This window comes from Castor canadensis, chromosome 13 (assembly GCF_047511655.1).
Source record: "Castor canadensis chromosome 13, mCasCan1.hap1v2, whole genome shotgun sequence".
Lineage (NCBI taxonomy): Eukaryota > Metazoa > Chordata > Mammalia > Rodentia > Castoridae > Castor > Castor canadensis.
In genome coordinates, this window is record NC_133398.1 from 69,934,118 (window position 1) to 69,953,265 (window position 19,148).

Here is a 19,148-nt window from a genome sequence, read left to right on the forward strand (position 1 = left end):
ACTGAGACTGGACTTGCCAACCTAAAGTTCCAAGGTAGGACATTAAAGATAGGATACATAATTCCTTCCAAGTCTCATTCCAGAGTGAGCCCAACAATGGAAAAATGTTCTTAGGTATAAGCAACTTTCTCTACCTCTGTTCAGGGTCTCATAAGTAGCCAGAGCCTTGTTAATTGATGCTGTTAATTAGATATAATGGGAGACTGTTGGTGCTAAGCAGTTGGTAAAGTACCCTGGAGTATAACAAATATATCCTTTTAGGAGAGGACTGTTTGGCAGACCATTTTCTTCTTTGTGCTACTATTCCAGGAAGGTACATGATTTTCTCAGCTCTTATGCTTCCCACCCCCAACCCAAGTACTTCACATCTGACCTCAAACAACCAAAAGCAAAGCTCATTGCATCAATTGCTACAGATTCGGCAAGAAGAGACAACCACACTTCAAGATGAGGAGCTGGATTTCTTGTTGATTATGGCCAGAGGCAGGCTAGGAAATCTTGCCAATGAACTCCAATTTCATTTGCATCGTAATAAATTTCATCCTCTAAAAAAAACTGGTAAGCATAAATATTAGGCCACTGACACTTCTTGTCAAGAGCAAAAAGAAAAACCACCACTCTGAGTTTACAATATAAAGTGGTATGCAAATGTCCAATGAACTCTTTGCTATAAGATATATGGTCATTTTAATAGGAAAAGGGGAACAGGTACTAGAGAAAAGGTTAGATCAAAAAGAATTAACCTAGAAGGTAACACCCACGCACAGGAAATCAATGTGAGTCAATGCCCTGTATAGCTATCCTTATCTCAACCAGCAAAAACCCTTGTTCCTTGCTATTATTGCTTATACTCTCTCTACAACAAAATTAGAAATAAGGGCAAAATAGTTTCTGCTGGGTATTGGGGGGGGAGAGGGAGGGGGCGGAGCGGGTGGTAAGGGAGGGGGTGGGGGCAGTGGGGAGAAATGAACCAAGCCTTGTATGCACATATGAATAATAAAAGAAAAATGAAAAAAAAAAAGATATATGGTCATTTTTATAAGAGATTGGAATCGGAAGGAGAACTAGACAAGCATTAGCCTTGAGATCAGAGAATCTGGGTCAAGTCCAGCCCTGGAAGAAGTAGCTGTGTGACTAAGTGAGCACTACGCCTCTAGAGCTTCAGGTGCTTCCTCAGTTAAGAGCTGGACTGTATGATTTCCAAGAACCCTCTCACCCACCTCGTATCTTCTGAGCCCATATTCTTTTCTCTCAGTCGTTGGCTAGTAAATTACTGCTTTGGAAGATGCATTAACTTTCCTAGACCACTAGGGTCTGATTTAACTCATTCCTGATACAATAAATCAGCAGTCCTCTTTTCCCTTTGCATTAGCCTTGTGCTTTTGATGTTTCTCTGGCCATGGAGGATTATTAAAGAACAGACGCCTCTGGAGTTAACAGCGGGGTGAGTCCTGGAGCTGGGACTTCTGACACTGGCTCCCTTACCAGTTTTCCAGGTAAACTGGAATCATGACATAAGCCTTATCCGTGGCTAAAGCAGAAACTAACTCTGGCTCCTATGAAGTAATGAAAAATTATCTAATACCCAAATGGGAACAGGAAGATGTGACGGCATGGGGTCTTCATTCAGAGAGGGTTCCCTTGCATTCATTCACCATTCATTCACTAATTCATTCTCCATTCATCCCCAACCCCAGACTCAGGACTGACTGCATAATTTTCAGAACCCAATGCAAAATGAAAATGACAGGTACGTTGAGAGAGTAAAGAAGTGTCATTAAAAGTTCTGAAATAGAAAAGATTATGCTGATCCTGTCTTCTACAGTCTTCCTATTGACCTATCGTGCTTGATTTGGTTTTGTTTGTTTGTTTGCTATTTAATGTCATATTCCCTCAGGCACAAGGAAATATGAAAGAAGAGTTCTAGTCTATAGATTTTGGGTAAATCTGGCACATGTGGGGCCCCCTGGCTGCTAGTCTCTCTTCATCCAGTTCTGGGGCACTGCTACTGCTTCCCCAACCAACAGTGGATCACTAAATGCCAAGGACATTGCAACAAGTGTCTGGATGGGGCAGGGGCACAAGAGTTTCGGCCCCACCAAGTCGCCTGCAAGATGCACTGTGGTGCTGCCAACCTGGGGAAGAAAGACTTTACCATATCCTACTCAGGACAGACACAACCTACTCAATCCTCTGCACCCACACGCAGGCCCCCACTGAAGCAAAGGGAAGAAGCCATTACTGACCAGCGGAGGAAGACAGAAAGACAACGGAATGATGGGTAGAGCCTGTGGTTCCAGGACACAAGAAAAAAGAAGGAGGTAGCCAAGATACACTTTGAAGATCAACAATATGCGTTAAGTAAGGTGTCTTTAAAAAGAAACACAAAATAAAGCTGCGTATAGATTAGTTGGTGAAAATACTGTAACCAGAAATTCACAGAACTCACAGTTCAGGTAGCAATCATAACAGTAACTGTTGTAATTATCTATGGCTGCATAAAATCACCACCACCATATTACGCTTATGGATTCTGTGAGTCAGGAGCTCTGGCAGGCACATGGAGGGCCCAAGTCTCTCCTCCATGATATCTGGTTGCTTCTGCTTCCACCAAGAAACAAAGATCTGCTTAGGAGACCTGGTAACTGCCATCTTGTGAACATTTTTATCTAGGCCCAGAATTTTCCATGTGGTAGAGACTGGGCAATGACACACATAATACAAAGGAAAGGTTTGAAAGACAACAAAGGTACACATGATTTTGAATGAAAATGCAGGCATCGCTTTAGAAACATTGTTGTTTCTTTAATTTCAAAATCATCTATTGTGATCCTTCCTTGTGAAGAGGTAAGTGGCAGATTGGGACAGTCATGCTTCTGGAAAAAACTACTCTGAAACACACACATAAATGGACTCTCTTCCCATAAAGCCCAAAATAAAATGCCTCTTCTGCCAGGTGATGGATTAGAATATTCCAGCATGGACTCATGCTGTCAGCTCAGATCAGTGCAGCACAAATCAGAAAAGATTACTCTGGCATTGTCAAGATTCTTGTCCAACAATTACACTTTAAAACTTAAAAGTATGCTGTCTCACTCTGTATCAACATTGGTGTGCAGCAATGTTGAATAAATAGAGAATAAATTGTATACAGAGAATAATTTTTGACATGCGAGTTTAAATACAATAAAGGAAAACCTTTTAAGATGTCACTGCATTCAGATAAGAAAACATGTCTTTTCTCACCCTGACCATGTGCATGTGGATGCTTTTAAGTATTAAAAACCTCTAGGTAAAGATTCTAATTTTTAAAAAATAAAGGGATTGTTAGTTCACGAAGGGAAAAATTTCACCTTTCACCAACTTAATCCAATGTGCTTTAGAACGTTCGATACTTTGATTTGTGGTTTTCTTAGTGTCTCCTTCATAGAGCAAAACAAAATACATACCTATGCCAACAGAAATTGGGTATCTTGTTTCTGAAACTCCTGAACACCTTAAAGTTTCAGAAGTTGAACTCTGGCTCCTGGAAGCAGATTTGGATCATTTTACATACTTCTGTCCAGGTATAACCCCAAATAAAGTATCTCAAGCGAGAAAAGAGAAGAGACGTCCCTAGACTGCCAAAGTCCTGACAAAGAATCACTTGGGAATTCACCTGACTCAATAATTCTCAACTTAAAAAAATATCTCTAGTTCTCAAGGGCCCACAGGAAAGGGTCTAAATTCCTCACCCTGTTCCAGAAAGCCTCTTACAATCCAACCTCAGATTCCCAATTTTATCCCATAAGAAATCCTTTATTGCAGCCACAATTATACTGCAAACATCCCCATGGCCTTTTGGGAGAGTCTCAGTCTTGCTGATCTCTCTGCCTGGAGTTCCCTTCATTGATTTCTCCAGCACAAACATGATCTCCTCTGTGAGGACTTCCTTTTTTCACCTTTCTGATGAGCCCAGGCCCTCTCACCCCCCCAGGCAGTTCAAGGAAGTGTGCCCATTCTCTACACTGCCAAAGCCTTTGCCTCAAGCCTCTCATTTGAGTGTTTATCACACCGGTTATAATTGTTTGTCTCCGCCTCTCTGGAATCATGGCGTACTCACCTTCAACCCTCTGCTGCAGGACAGCACCCTTCAGCTGTTTATCCAGAAATATTTAGTGAGCATTCATATGAGGCACTGCTCAGCTCTCTGGGGATATCCTGAGGGCTATGGAGTCCAGAGTGCATCACGTGGTTCTCCTTCCCTTGACAACATCTGGAGGGAACATCTGCTTAAAATGAATAAGGGAAACCTTGGAATATTTTCACGGTTGAAAGGAACACTAGAAATAATCCAATATATCTTATTTTATAGACAAGGAAACTGAGGCCCAGAGAGAGGAAGCAATGTGCTTAAGATCAACACAATGGAGAGAGATGATGGGACCAATTTAACCCATACACGATATAAGACTATTTGGAATTGTGACAATGAATACCTCCACCCCATGCAATGAGTAGATCCTAATAAAAAAAAATTAAATAAAAAAAAAAAGATCAACACAGCGAATGAGTGGCAGTTCTGAGGCTACCACAGATACACCACTTGAATCCGACCAAGTTCAGTGTCTTTTTTTCTCATTTCATTATGATGCTTCTTCCCAACCACCTATAGACATCCAATCTGCCCTTACTGAGTGAAAATGTTCAGGAAATTTCAAAGAATGTGCCTCCAACTCTATAGTTTCCTCCAAACAGGACGGCAAAGAATAACAACATAACTGCCTATCAATTAGGACTACCGGTTGTAAGCAAAAGAACTGACCCTGACTGATTTGAGAAAAGAAATTGACAGGATTTAATGTAACTCATAGCATTCCCAGGACGTCTGGAGGATCAGGATCAGAAAATAGGAGGGAACAACATAGATTAGGAAGAGCCAGAATGGAGCCAAAATCACAAAACAGAAACCACTCAGGAAGGACACTGCTGCCAGCCCTAGAGGCTACACAAGGCAGCCAACTGCTGCTGCCCTGGACATTGGATGTCACTGCAGCCCCCACTTCCTCCATCTTCATCTTTGTTATTTATTCTAGATTTAAAGTCCTGGGCTGATTGAATGTTAGATAAGTCATGTAAACTGACTTTGTGGCCAGAAGGACAGATGCTGTTATCATCAATTGCTGCTTACAAACCACCCCCAAAACAGGATTCTTATATTTGAATGGTGGACTAGTTGGAGACCTAACACTCAGTCCCAGGATATCAGTTGTCATGGCTGTTGACCAGAGCAAATACACATGGCCTATTCATGGGCCAGGCCTGGGCTTCTCTCATGGTAGGGTGGCTGGACTCTGAGAGGAAGCATTCTGGAAGCAAGCCTTACCAGAGATGAAAGCAGAAGCTGTATGCCTGTGATGACATAGGAAGTCACATAGTGTCACTTCTATCACATTCTTCCTGTTGCTTACAAGTGAATCATGAGTCCAATCCAGATTCAAAGGGAAGGAACCACATAAGGATGATAAGTTAGTCAGGGTTTTCCAGAGAAAAATGACAAGTAGGAGGAGAGAGGAAGAGAAAAGAGAAAAGAAGAGATGGTAGATATATTGAGAGGGGGAGGGAAGAAGGGAGAGAGAGAAGAGAGAAGACATTTACCATCAGAATTAATTAGGTCTATTATAGAGACCAAAAATTCAGTCCTCTAGTTTGTAGTACTTTGTTATGGCAGCCCTAGAAAATGGTTACAACTTTCATTACCCAATATTTTATATCCTGGTGAGGATGAATTTTATTTCTCAACAAATAGCTATTTAGGAAGAATTTTGGGAAAACTATTTATTATGGTTGGAAATTAGAACAAGAAAGAGTGAATGAAACTACCATAAGAAAGGGACTGAGGTAGAATGAAGAAAATTAGAGGAGATAAACCAATTGAGGTTATAATATACACATACATGGAAATATCACAAGGAAACTCCCTGTGTAGATACCTTTATCTCAAGCTAAAATTTCATGTTTTTCATTTTATCTTTTCTCCTTTTTTCTCCTACAAAATCAGAGAACAGGAGGATGGAACAAGTCCTGCCCAGGAGGGTACCAGTGGGGAGGGGGTGTTGTGCAAAGGGGGTAGGAGGGTGAATATGGTGTAATAAAATGTGTACACATGTAAGTAAATGCAAAAATGATACCTATTGAAACTACTCCAGGAATTGGGGGAGAGGGGAATGAAGGAGAATGTTTGAGGAGGTGAATTCATGTATAATAAATTTGATACATTGTAAGAACCTGTGTAAATGCCACAGTGTACCACCACCCATCACAACAATTTTTCAAAAAAAGGTGAATAAACAAAGGAAGAATGGAAGGCCATGTGGTGGACAGAGTGCTCTGAGGGAAGGAGAACACACTTTGAAAAAGGCTACAAGAAGGAGTGTGACATCAATAATTAAATCTGCACTTTAGAAAACAAATCAATGTACAACATAGATAGATTAGAAAACAAGAGTAGAGATAGAGACCAGTTAGGAGACTGATAAAATGATCTCCACAAACCAGGAAAATGGCAACCCAAAGAAACTGAGGAGCAGTAGATGAGGATTAGTGATAATGGGGTGTGAGATTAATAAGACACAGTGATTGGGTCATTAAAATAAGTAAAATAAGCTAGACACAGACGGCAAATGCCACATAAAAATCAGGGAAATATCAGGTATAAATCTAAGCATATTAATAACATTAAATGGAATTAGATTCAACAACATAATCAAAAGTTAGATATTATTATTAATTTTTTCAAAACATCAAAAGCTCTCTATATTTTGAATAGGAAGATATACTTTATAGTCACAGATACAAATAGGATGAAAAACAAAAATGAAGGAAAAAGATATACCATGAAAACAGAAGATCTGGGAAAGCTGGAGTAAATATACCAATACCAAAGTGAGTTTAAAACAAAATTTAATTAAAGATAAATGAGAACATTTCAAAATGAAAATGGAGTTAATGTATCAGGGAGACACAATAGTTATTTTAATTATTAGATTATAATAAATAATAATAATTATTATAATAGTTAAAATAATGGCATGTGTACCTAACTATACAGATCAAAATGTGTGGAGAAAAAATTGACACAAATGAATGGAGAAATAGACAATTAAATAATAACAATACCTTACTTTTAATAATAGATGCAACAAGTAATAAGAGAAACATGCAAATGGAAGACTTTAAAAATCATAAATCAACTATACCAATAGACACCTATAGACATGCAGAGCACAATACCCAACAGCAGCAGAATCTAAGGTGTACATCAAACACAAGTCTCAATAAATATGAAAGGATTAAAATCATACAAAGTACCTTCTCTAACCACAATAGAATTAAATTAGAAAAACAGCAAAAACAAATTTGAGAAATTTATAAATATGTGAAAATTAAACACCACACTTCTAAACAATCTAGATCAAAAGAAGAATCACAAGGAAAAGGGAAATTTGAACATATTTGGGGATGAGTAAAAACAAAAATACAACATACAAAACAGACTGTTTTACAATGCATAGAAAGAAATATATAGTTGCAACAGACGGTATTTTAAAAAGGAAAAATCTCGAATTAACAACCTAACCATCCACCTCAAAAAACTAACACTAGCACAAACAAAACCTAAATCAAGCAGAATGAATACAATAACAAACACTGCAGTGAAAATGAATAAACTGGTGGATAGAGCAACAATTGGGAAAAATCAAAAGCAACCTTGGACTGAAACCTCTGAAACTGTGAGCCAAAATAAATCCTTCCTCAGTCAAGTTGTTCTCTCAGATATTTTAGTCATAGTGACAAAAAGTAACTAATAGACATTCAAAATCAAGAAATGCACTAAGCACATCAACAGTATAAAACCACAGGATTATCTCCATAAATGCAGAAAAGGCATGGACAAAATTCAATGTGCGTTCATGATAAAACCAGTCAAACTAGGAATACAACAAAATCTTCCTCAATCTGTTAAAAAGCCATCTACAAAAAACTCAGAGCTATAATCATGCATGATGATTTTAAAAGAAAAAGACTTTCACCTAAAATTAAGAACAAGACAAGAATGTCCACATTCTCTACTTCTAGTAAACATTGTACTGGAGATTCTAGCCAGGACAATTAGGCAATAAAATTAAATAACAATTTTTCACACTAGAAAGGAGAAGTAAAACTATCTGTAACCACAGAGGACATGGTCTTGTAGATAGAAAATCTTATATAATCCACTAAAAAACTGTTAGATCCAATGAATGAGTTCAGTAAGTATTGTAGTATACAAGATCAATATACAAAACCTGATTATATTTCTACATAATTGCAATGAGCAACTCAAACATGAAATAAAGGAAACAACTCTATCTAGAACAGTATCAAAAAATACTTATGCTGGGCACAGTGGCTCAAGCCTATAATCCTAGCCAAGTACTTGGGAGGCAAAGATTGGGAGGTTTGCCATTCAAGATGAGAGATGGAGTGTTAACAAGACCCCATCTCAACCAATGGCAGTGGCTTTCACCTGTCATCACAGCTATGCAGGGAAGCACAACTAGGAGGATCGTAATCCATGCCAGCTCAGGCATAGAAGGCGACCCTACCTCAGAAATAATCAATACAAAAAGGACTAGGAGCATGGCTCAAGTAGTAGAGTACCTACCTAACAACCTTCAGTACCACGAAAAAAAAAAAAACCTATGAATAAATTTAACAAAATAAGTATAAGGCTTATGTTCTGAAAACTTTAAAACACTAGTGAAAGAAACTTTAAAAAGACCTAAATAAATGGAAAGACATCCCATGTTCATAAATCAGAAAACTTAATGTTGTAAGATGGCAATACTCTCCAGACCGAAGGGCAGTCTCAACAAAATGTCTATCAAAAGCCCAATCCAGGACAGAAATACTCATGAATCCAGTAAGCAAGAAAGAATAGTGGGAGAAAATGTTGAAAATATAAGGTAGCATCAGACTTGGAGGCCCTCAAAGACCAGGTGGAGATAGTTTGTGTAGTTCGCGGTTGATGCTGGGGACACGTGGATGTTACATTAGCTCTGCAACATTTCCTCCCCTAAATAAACACAGCAGTTTACTTTCCAAGGCAAACTAGAAGAAGCTGTGACCAGGGTTGAATCATCCTTCAGAAAAAGAGGACTTAGTAAAACAATCTCCCTGTTAAAAAGTCCATTCTCATAGTTATTTCAGGTTTATTTCCCCTTACACAGCTGACTACATTCTCCTAACTTATGCTTTCCCCATAAGGTTAAATACTGCAGAACCTATTGCTTTGAAAATAGTGGGTTTTACTTGCGCTGAAATTGAAGAAACACAATCACTAGGTGAGAGAAAAAGATTTGTTCCCTATCTTCCCTTTCTTCCCAGCCCCCAATACTAAGCTAAACTACATTGGCTTCATTTTCTTTTACCTCCCCTAAGAAATACCACTGGTCATAAATATTGTGGCTGTCCCCTAGACTCTGGCTGACATTTCATGCAAAATTCATTTTAGAGAACATCCACCTTTTAGTGATTTATAGCCAAAGTGTTAGGGATTTCAGAAAGCAAAAGACTTGAAATACAACCAAACAAAGACCTCACCTTGTCAGTCACTGTGTGCTCTTTTTCCGGTGGGTGGTGGTACATTGGAGACTTATTGTTCTGAAATTAGAAACAGAACAGAACAAAACCTTTCTGTTCTTGAGGAAGGGATTTCACGGTCATTATATGAAAGACAGAAAGGAAAATGCCTGCCTGCCATGCTATCAACATAAGAGATGAACATTTCAGTATGGCAGAAACACCACCTCTGAAGGGGACCCCAATTATAACTGAAGACAAGACCCAACTACAGCATACTTAGTGGGAATTTGCTCAACTTTTGTTTTACTAGGGAAGTCAAGGTGAAAGGGCAAGGCTGAAATATAGAGACAGAGCCTGGAAACTGAAGCCCAAAGACCTCTTGTTTCCACTTTGGACACTAAACCAAGTAACTTTGGTCTATCAGCTTCACCAGACCATAGTCCTCACCTGTGGAATGCAAGTCATCACCAAACTAACCTATCATATGTTGCATAGAATAATTTAGAGAGAAGGACAGAAAGGTACCAACATCCAGCAATCTAGAGAAAGAGGCGATGTGCTATGGGGAAGCTCTGAGCAATGCTAATGTACACTTCAAGAGCAGTTTGAGAGCGGGGTGCCAGTGGCTCACGCCTATAATCCTAGCTACTCGGAAGGCAGAGATCAGGAGGATGGTGGTTCAAAGCCAGCCTGGGCAAAGACCCTATATCGAAAAAACCCATCACAAAAAAGAGCTGGTGGAATGGTTCAAGGTGTGGGCCCTGAGTTCAAACCCCAGTACCACAAAAAAAAAAGCAGTTTGAGGAATATTTATATTTTCATACACACATATACATACCCACTCTAACTCTGAAAAGTTATATTGAGGACATTCAGAAATCCCTAGCTATGAAAATCCATTTATGTAACCTTCTTAACCTTGACTTGACTGTCACTTTAAATACTTAGCCATTAAAAAAGCACTTGAACACCTGCAGTACAGAGGCATGTTTGATTTCCCTACTAGAAAAACAATCAAGCAAATTTAAATAAATCACCTTAGTGTATCGCCAGCCGTGGACCAGCTGCCTGGTTATTTGTCCCTGACATGCCATTACCCTTAATGTATCCCTGCCCAGAAGATTTATCTAACAAAATTACAATATGTCATTGATATTCTTTGGCATAAGGAAGACACTGGGAAAAACATAGCAGGAAAGAGGAAAAGTGACTTGCTATCTGAGAGAGAATCTCTGCTTATACTGATTACAGTGTGTCTTCCTACTGTCTCCACACCATTTTCTCTCTTCCATCTACAACAGAATGCTGATGTACTGTGGTTCTTTAAGTGAGGTCACCAGACAAGCAGCAGCATCATTTAGAAACTTCTAGAGGTATAAATACCGCTCCCAGCACATTCTAAATCACAAACTCTGTGGTTTAACAATCCCTCTAGGTGATTCGGACCCACAATCAAATTTGAGAGTCACCTGGGCAATGAAAGATCATCATATATCACTCCAATTTTCTTTCCAGGAATGTCACAACGTTGGTTGTAGCTATCAGAGGGTGCCTTAGCTTGGGAAATTTTGTTTGCATTTGTACAGTGGTGATGATTCTTCCCAGAAATCTAAAGCTGTTAAGGTTTTGCAGGGTTTGGGAGGGGTTCCTTTTAAAATTCATTCGTCTCATATACTGTGTAGAAATATCAGGATTCCCTATCAAAAGAAAGGAGGTCATCACTTGCCCTGACTCTGAGCATGGACACAAAAGATTCTCTCCAGGATCACGGCCTCTTAAGCATCTTCTAGCCTAGATGTGGGCCTGAGGAGGAAGGAGAAGCCTGCTCCATTCACAGGCGTCACCTAGTGGGCATTGCGGAGAGGGAAGGGCCTGGGAGCAGTCACCACAGCCTGATGTGCGCAGATGCAGCTGTGACTGCTGAGACCTGACTTAGCAGCAAATCATCATGAGGCAGGGAGGGCCGGCCAGGCTGACTACAGAGGGAAGCTGCGATTCTAACCAGGCAGTGCAAAATTTCCCTGAAGTAAGCTGGGCAGGTTTGAAAGAGTATCTCTAAAGAGGAGTGCACTTAAAATAACATGTTTTAAATGCTATATTTAAACCAAAATCTGAGACATTCATTACACACTAACTTTTCAGTGTCAGAAGCAAGGACTATCAAAATACAGACATGAGTTGGTCTGGCTTGAGTCAACTGACACAGCCATGGCTTTGTATCAGTGTTTGTCATGTAAGGATGGTCAGATTGGTCTGCTTACTTGGCTCTTAATGTGTTTAGGATACCATGGTTCCCCAGGGGTCCTGGATGTGGGTATCATTTCATGACACCCAAGCCCCTGTGACTCTTAAACTGAGATCCCCATCTGGCGTTTTCCTCTTTATGTCTGTTGCTGGGTCCAGCTCCTGCCCAGGTCTCTCCGTCTCCCTGACTCATCAGTGCTATAAACCAGATTTTACAGTACCACCCAGACTCAGCCCCAGTCGTGTGAAGGAGGGCAGAACATTCTTGGATGATATTGCAACTGTTTTATGTGAAACTCTGGGGAACTCCCACACAGGTAATGAGGGAACTCCCACACAGTAAGATTCACACTGATGAAGTGCGAGGTTTCCCTGCATGTACCACAGTTCGTGTCACCAGACATGGCCGTGGGAATTAGGAGGGTGACATTTTATACTACCAAATTCAATTTTCAGTGCCTGCAAAAGCCTATTCCCTATTCTCCAAATTTGCAGATTAGAGTGAAAGTGAATTGACATTAATGTTTGAGAAATCTTTACTTTTTTTTACTATCAATAAAAAACTTTCCTAAAGAATTGGCTGAAATTTATCATATAATATTAGCATTATTAAAAAAATAAGTATTGGAAGACAGGGTGAGCCCCTCTGTGGAAAAAATAACTCCAGCAAAGACCAGGAAGAGACCTGGGCAACGACTTGTGACCTTCATTGCCTCGCACTTTAATGAAAAGAACGCAGGCCTAGAAGACAGATGGAACCAAGCACAGATTCCTGCACGCTACTTTCTTGAGCAACTAATTTTCTCTCTCCTGGCTTCTGTTTCCTTATTTCTAGCGTGAGAAGAAAATCTACTTTGCAACACTGCTGGTAGTAACTAGTGCCATCAATGACCTTTTTAATTTATGCTAAATGTTGACTAGTACAGAAGAACATAAGTTATTTATTATAAGTATTTAAAAAACAGGACAGGTGTAGTGATGCAGGCCTGTAGTACCAGCTACTAGGGAGGTGGAGGTAGAAGGATCAGATTGCCATCCAAGGCTAGCCCCAGGCAAAAGTGCCAGACCCTATCTGGAAAATTATAAACTGAAAGCAAAAGAACTGTGAGCATGGCTCAAGTGGCTTGCCTAGCAAGCATGAGGCCCTGAGTTCAATACCCTATACTGGGAAAAAAAAAAGTGCACCTTTGAAATGCCCTATGTGCCCTTCTCTGTCCACCTTGGGTACCTAGAAGCTGTTCTCTCTGCCCTGAGTGTGCCCAGTCATCTGGACTAACCAGTTCTGTACTTTGGGGCAGGCACCTGTAGTAAGAGGAGTCAGTCTCACTTCAGTTTTGAGCTCTCTCATTCCTGGACACCTCATTTCATTCCAATTGTTTTCCCAACCTTTGACCTGCTTGCTGACCCACTGCCTTCTTGTGAGCACAAAGGTCAATGTGTTCCCTGCTTTCTTCTGAGCACTTCCTGGTCTCCGCATTCCTGGGGCTGGACCCTGACCACTCACTTCCACCCTTGCCTCCATTCTCCCTTGCTGAACCCAGCCACCATCTCTGTCCCAGGTTTCAGTATGCCACCTATCAGAGGTGAGTAAGCTCCACCCTCAACCTGTCGATCAGAGATGGGCACAGTGGGAGAAATGGCCCTTGGAGGAAAAGAAAGGTTATGAAGTCAGGGACACAGGAGATAATCTCCCTCTTTGGGGCCTGTTAGTGTGAGGACCGTGAAAAGTTAACTTGAGCCCAACACCAGTAAGACATTGGGTCAGATTTCAAGTCCACCATTCCAAAATGGAACGCCACCCACTTATTTAAAAAGTGCAAAGCTATACATAGATGTGTTGTTTTCAGAAGGAGGGGGCCTATGTCTTAAGGACAACAAACATGGCTGTTTTCTTTCCACATTTACTTGCCCCATCTCTCCATCAAGCCACAACTCACTCATATGTCCTTGTAGCCATTTATATGGTGCCAAGTCCACACAGTCAAATGAAACCATCTGGTCCACAGGAATGAAGACAGCTTGTCTTCAGCACCACAGGACCAGCTAGGGGAAGGAGGAGTCCTGGCCTATACCCAAGAGATGGTTGCAATATGCAAGAGAGTAATGGTTGACCTAATCAAATATGACTGAGAGTACAACATACAGCACTGAAACATATATGAGACCAGTTATGACTGTGTAGCTATTAAACCCTGTGGCAAATGTTCTCAAAGTGTGGTCCCCAAACCAGGAGCATGAAAAGCACTTGAGAACTTATTTAAAAGGCAAATCGTCACCTCTTTCTAGACCTACTAACTCAGAAATTGAGGGAGGGGAAAGGAGAGAGTGAATAATCTGTGCTTTAATAAGCCTTCTAGGTGATTCTGATGATGTCTATGGGTGGAACTCACTGTTCCAAAAGGGGGGTTCTCAATCTTGAGACCACTGACACCTGGCATCAGACAGTTGTGGGTGCTGTCCTGTGCCTTGTACCATGTTTGGCAGCATCGCTGGCCTCTATCCACCAGATGCCAGTAGCCACCCATCCCCAGTCATGACACAAAAAATTTCTCCAAACATTGTGAAATGTCCCCCAAAGGGCAAAATCGCCCCAGTTGAGAACTATTGCTTTATGATATAATGTTCCCTGGTGTGACTGGAATTCTTATGGACAATATAGATATAGATCAGCAATGACACATAAAACAAAAGTTGGGCTTTTTTACCATACCCAAGAAAGACAAAGTTCAGTAAAGATCTTCAAAAGATATTAACTCAATCACCCTCTTGGGAAAATCCCTGGGTAATAAGGTCACAGGTGACTGTCATCTTCTTGGTAACCTTTTAAGTTTTTGTTTACTAAATGTTACACTCTATATATGCATTACAAACATAACAGAGCAGATGAATTAAAAGAAAGAAAAGAAAAATGACTGTAATAAGCAGATACTTTTTTTCACCCAAGTATTTTTCCCTTTACTTCAATCTATAAGAAGATGATAAGATGCAAATATACACATGCCTTCTCACAAATCTGCCAAAATCTAAATAGATAACACTTGTACATAGTGCTGTACAAATTATCACTTGCTTTCATATGTGGCCTCTTTGATTATTGCAACAACCTTTTTTAAAAACTGGATCACCAGGCTCCTGTCACTAGTAAGTTTCAGACCTTTAAACGTCGAAGTCAGGTGATGGGTCCTGGCATTTTCTGGGCCTAAAATCATAACCATCTTTCCCATTATAACAACTAAGAAGCTTGATGTTCTTGGTAGCCCACAACAGATCTAGCTTGCTAAACAAAGCATGGTCCCCAGACTGGCAGAATCACATCACCAGAGAACTGGTTAGAGACATAGGATCTCAGGCCCACCCCAGACCTACTTAATCAGACTCTGCACTAGGAAGACTCTCCCCAGCTCATTTCCATGCATAACAAGGCTTGAAGAACACTTGTCTTGAACTTCTGGGCTGGGAAAGGTTGGAATCAAATCTTATTCATCTTCATATTTACTAATCTAATATACCATTTAGTACTTGCTCAGTGTATTAGTTCCTTGCAGACGGTATAACAAATTACTACATACTTACTGACTTAAAAGAAAACAAGTATACCTTAGAGTTCTGGTAATCATAAATCAAAACTTGCTTTCACTGGGCTAAAATCAAGGTGTTATCAGGGCCCTGATCCTTCTAGAGGCTGTAGGAAAAAATCCACTTTCTTTCCCACTTAGTTTATAGAGTCCACCTACATTTCTTGGCTTACCCTTTCTCCAGTTTCAAAGCCAGCAATACAGCATCTTCGTGTCAAATCTCATGCTTCCACTCTCTCCTTTTCTCTCTCCCTCTTTTACTTACAAAGACACTTGGAATTATGGTGGGCTCACCTGGATAATCCAAAATAATCTGTCCACCCCAAAATCACTAATTTAATTAGGCCTTCAACGTCCCTTTTGCCAAGTGAGGCAACAATTCACAGCTTTCAGGGGATAAAGCATGGACATTTCTATATATGACACTTCACAGATGTTCGCTGAACTTAAATGGGTAAGCTCATGTACAGTGGCTTTTTCAGGGACATCATCTGTTATAGACACTCAGTACTTCCTAAAGTCAGTCATCTTCCTGTCATTGTCTCCTTTTCCATTTTCATGTCTGCACCACAGCACCCAGTACTGGCTCCCTTCTGCTGCCTGCCATTCAGACCTCTCAACTCTATATTGGTGTGCACTCATTTCCTCCCACTCCCATCTCATCTTCCCACACCTGTCCACTAGCTACCACCTATGCCTCTTCTGCTCTTTCCCTTCCACTGCCTTCCCCAGGCCATCCATGCTCAAGGCCACCTGACAGCCATCACCTGTTGGCCAAGCGAACATCCCCCCTTCTTTCAAATCTCCCTGAACATTCGCTTTTTCAAAGGAGGCTTTTAATATTACTTTCTTGGTAAGACATCATTGCTTTCTCCACTCCCCCTCAAGCTCATAAGAAAAGTGGAAAAGGAGAAACCACAAATCAATGCACTATTTTGTGACTATGGCACATCTCCAAGGTGATTCTCAGGAACATGTGCACAGAACTTCATTAGTGCCTCTACTTTCTGGTGAGTGGATTAAGGGGCTAAGAAAACCGTTAGCCATTAATCTCTGATTGAAAACAGAGACCAAAAAAAATTGTCCATACAGTGATGGTCAAGGGGTATTTTCTATTTTCTTTTCTCTTTTTTTTTTTCTTTTTTCTTTTGCTTTTTGGCTGTAAAACTGAGGCTTGAACTCAGGGCCTTAAGCTTGTTAGCTAAGTGGCAAGCCCCCAGTCCATTTGCTTTTAGTTTGCTTTTCAGAAAGGTCTTACGTTATTGCCTGGGCCAGACTCAGACCACAATCCTCCTGCCTCCACCTCCTGAGCAGCTGGGATGCCAAGCTGTACTACCACATCCAGCCCCAGGGTATGTTTCCAAGTTTAAGCTCCTCATATATTTTTTCCATCAATCATCAGTTCATCTGATTTCCTGGGTCACCACATAGTGCCTGGAGACAATGGGACATGGGAAAGGCTAGGATATTAACTGGGAAATTTGAAAAGCACTGCCATTTTCTGAGAGGGGGCAAATGTGATGTGGTTTGGGGTGGCAAGGGACCCAGATGAAATACTTCTTAGCCATGCTTGAAACTAGAAGTGGCTAAAAGATAGCTCTGGACATTGAAGCATAAGCAGAAAATGCTGAGAACTTCTGGGAAAGTTCCGCTACCCTAACATAAATACTGAATTGTTTTCTTTTTTTTTTTCTCCTTCAAGGAAAACAGATGTAATGGCTGGAACTGAAGTAGCTATGTTGTACACAGGAAAGCCAAGAAAACTGCAAATCTCAGTACTGAATTTTTAAGCAACTGAACCAACGCTGTATTATGACCTTGGACCTCTAGGATTCTTGCTACAGGAGAAAAAAATGAAGACCCTAGTTATCTAGAGATGTACTATTGGGCCTGTTCATTGAGTTTTTTTCCTCCCTTGTAGCCAAACAAAAATCCTTACCAAAGCTTCAAAGAAGAGTCAGAACTATTCCTTGCCAAGCTCATGCCTTGGGTAAACTGAACTTTTCCTTCCTAGCTTCACTTCCAAAATTTATCTCCTTCTTGATACACACTCCTCATTCGCCCTCTGCTCAGACCACCAAGCCCAGGAGAGTCTAGTAGGGAAAAACGTGTTTTGTGAAACACTTTGTAAGACAGTTGTTCCCATTCCAAGGCATTCATGTTTTTATGTTAGGACTAAACTCAGAGAGAAATGCTTCTTTGACTTTAAATGTCCAGTTGACTCTGAGTTCTGGAGTCGTTATTGAAGCCATCGTGATGGGTGCTATTCACACATCTGCAATGGTTCAGTGTCTACCACGTGGTTTACTTTCAAACCTCATTACTGATAACCTTGCCAAGAGCCACCGTGCACACCACAAGAAGGTATTTTACCATCCTGCATTAACACTGCTGTAGGAGCAATGTTTATGAAATGTTAGGTTATTCTTTTGTGCTGTCAATTGCAATAACTGTTATGTAGTTACCTTCTGGATGAGTCTTTTGTTTCCTCAAGAAAGCCCTCAGACTGTGTATTAAATTTCCACATTCTGAATATTATAATGCTGTGTCTGTTCCCACAGAAAAATCATTTGCAAGTGTGTGTCTTGAAAATATCTTCTTGTGTTTGTGTGTTCATGTGGGTTCTGTCTGAGATCAGATAAGCTCTGGAAGCTTCCTTGGGAATACCTGCATGTGACTACACCTAGGTTACCTGGGCAGGTCATAGGGAATCTGCCCTTAGATGAGGTGGCTAGAAGCTAAAGGTTCCTGGACTCCACTTGCTGTGTGTGTACTACATCTGTACTTGAGAGAAGTGGGGTGTTCCCACACCCCTGCATTTCTTGTGGTTGTGCTATTACTGGTGTAAAATCAAGTGCCTTCAATGCTAAGCACTTAGAAATTTTTCTTAAACTGACTTCATGTCCTATGCGAATGTTTTCTACAATCTGTATAACCGGTACTTTGTAAAACTTGTTCACACTTCAATTGTACAGGGAGAGAGAGAAAGAGGGAGAGAGAGAGAAAGAGAATTCGTCTATGTGGAGCATTGTAAAATGAAATGAAACATCTCTCTTTTGAGCACCATAACAGCTGAACAGAGGTTTTCACTGATTCTGTTTTTCTACTGTTATGATAAGCATGTCACACTGACTTTATCCTACATATAGCTTGCATTTCAAATGGTTTGTATAGAAAAAAAAGAAAGCATGGCCAAAGGTTGACTGCCAAGACTCAACAATATTGTCGATAAAGAGCCACACTGATTTTTTCCCAATTTTCTTCAATTCTAAAATAATTTCATACTTGCTGAAAAGATGTAAAAATAATAGAGACCTTTCATTTCCCCTTTATTCAACTTCACTAATTTTCGCCATTCTGAGACATTTGTGTTCTTGTTCTTCTATCTATATGCTTCTTTTCTTAGTCCCTTGAGAAAGCCCCTTTTCCTCTCAACTCTTCAGCATACATTTCTCAAGAATAAGGGTATAATTTTGCATTATTAAAGTAGTCCTCAATCTGGGAAATTTAACATAGATACACTAGTTTAATCTACAACCCAGAGTCCAATTCTATCAACTATACAATAATGTCTTTTAAAATGTTTCCCTCTCCATTACATGATCCTATCAAGAACCACACAGTGGGTTTTAGATGTCATATCATTTTCCTGTTTTTAAACCTGGAACATTTCCTCAGTCTTTCAGTAGAGGTCGACTATTCTATAGAATGTTCCTCACTTGA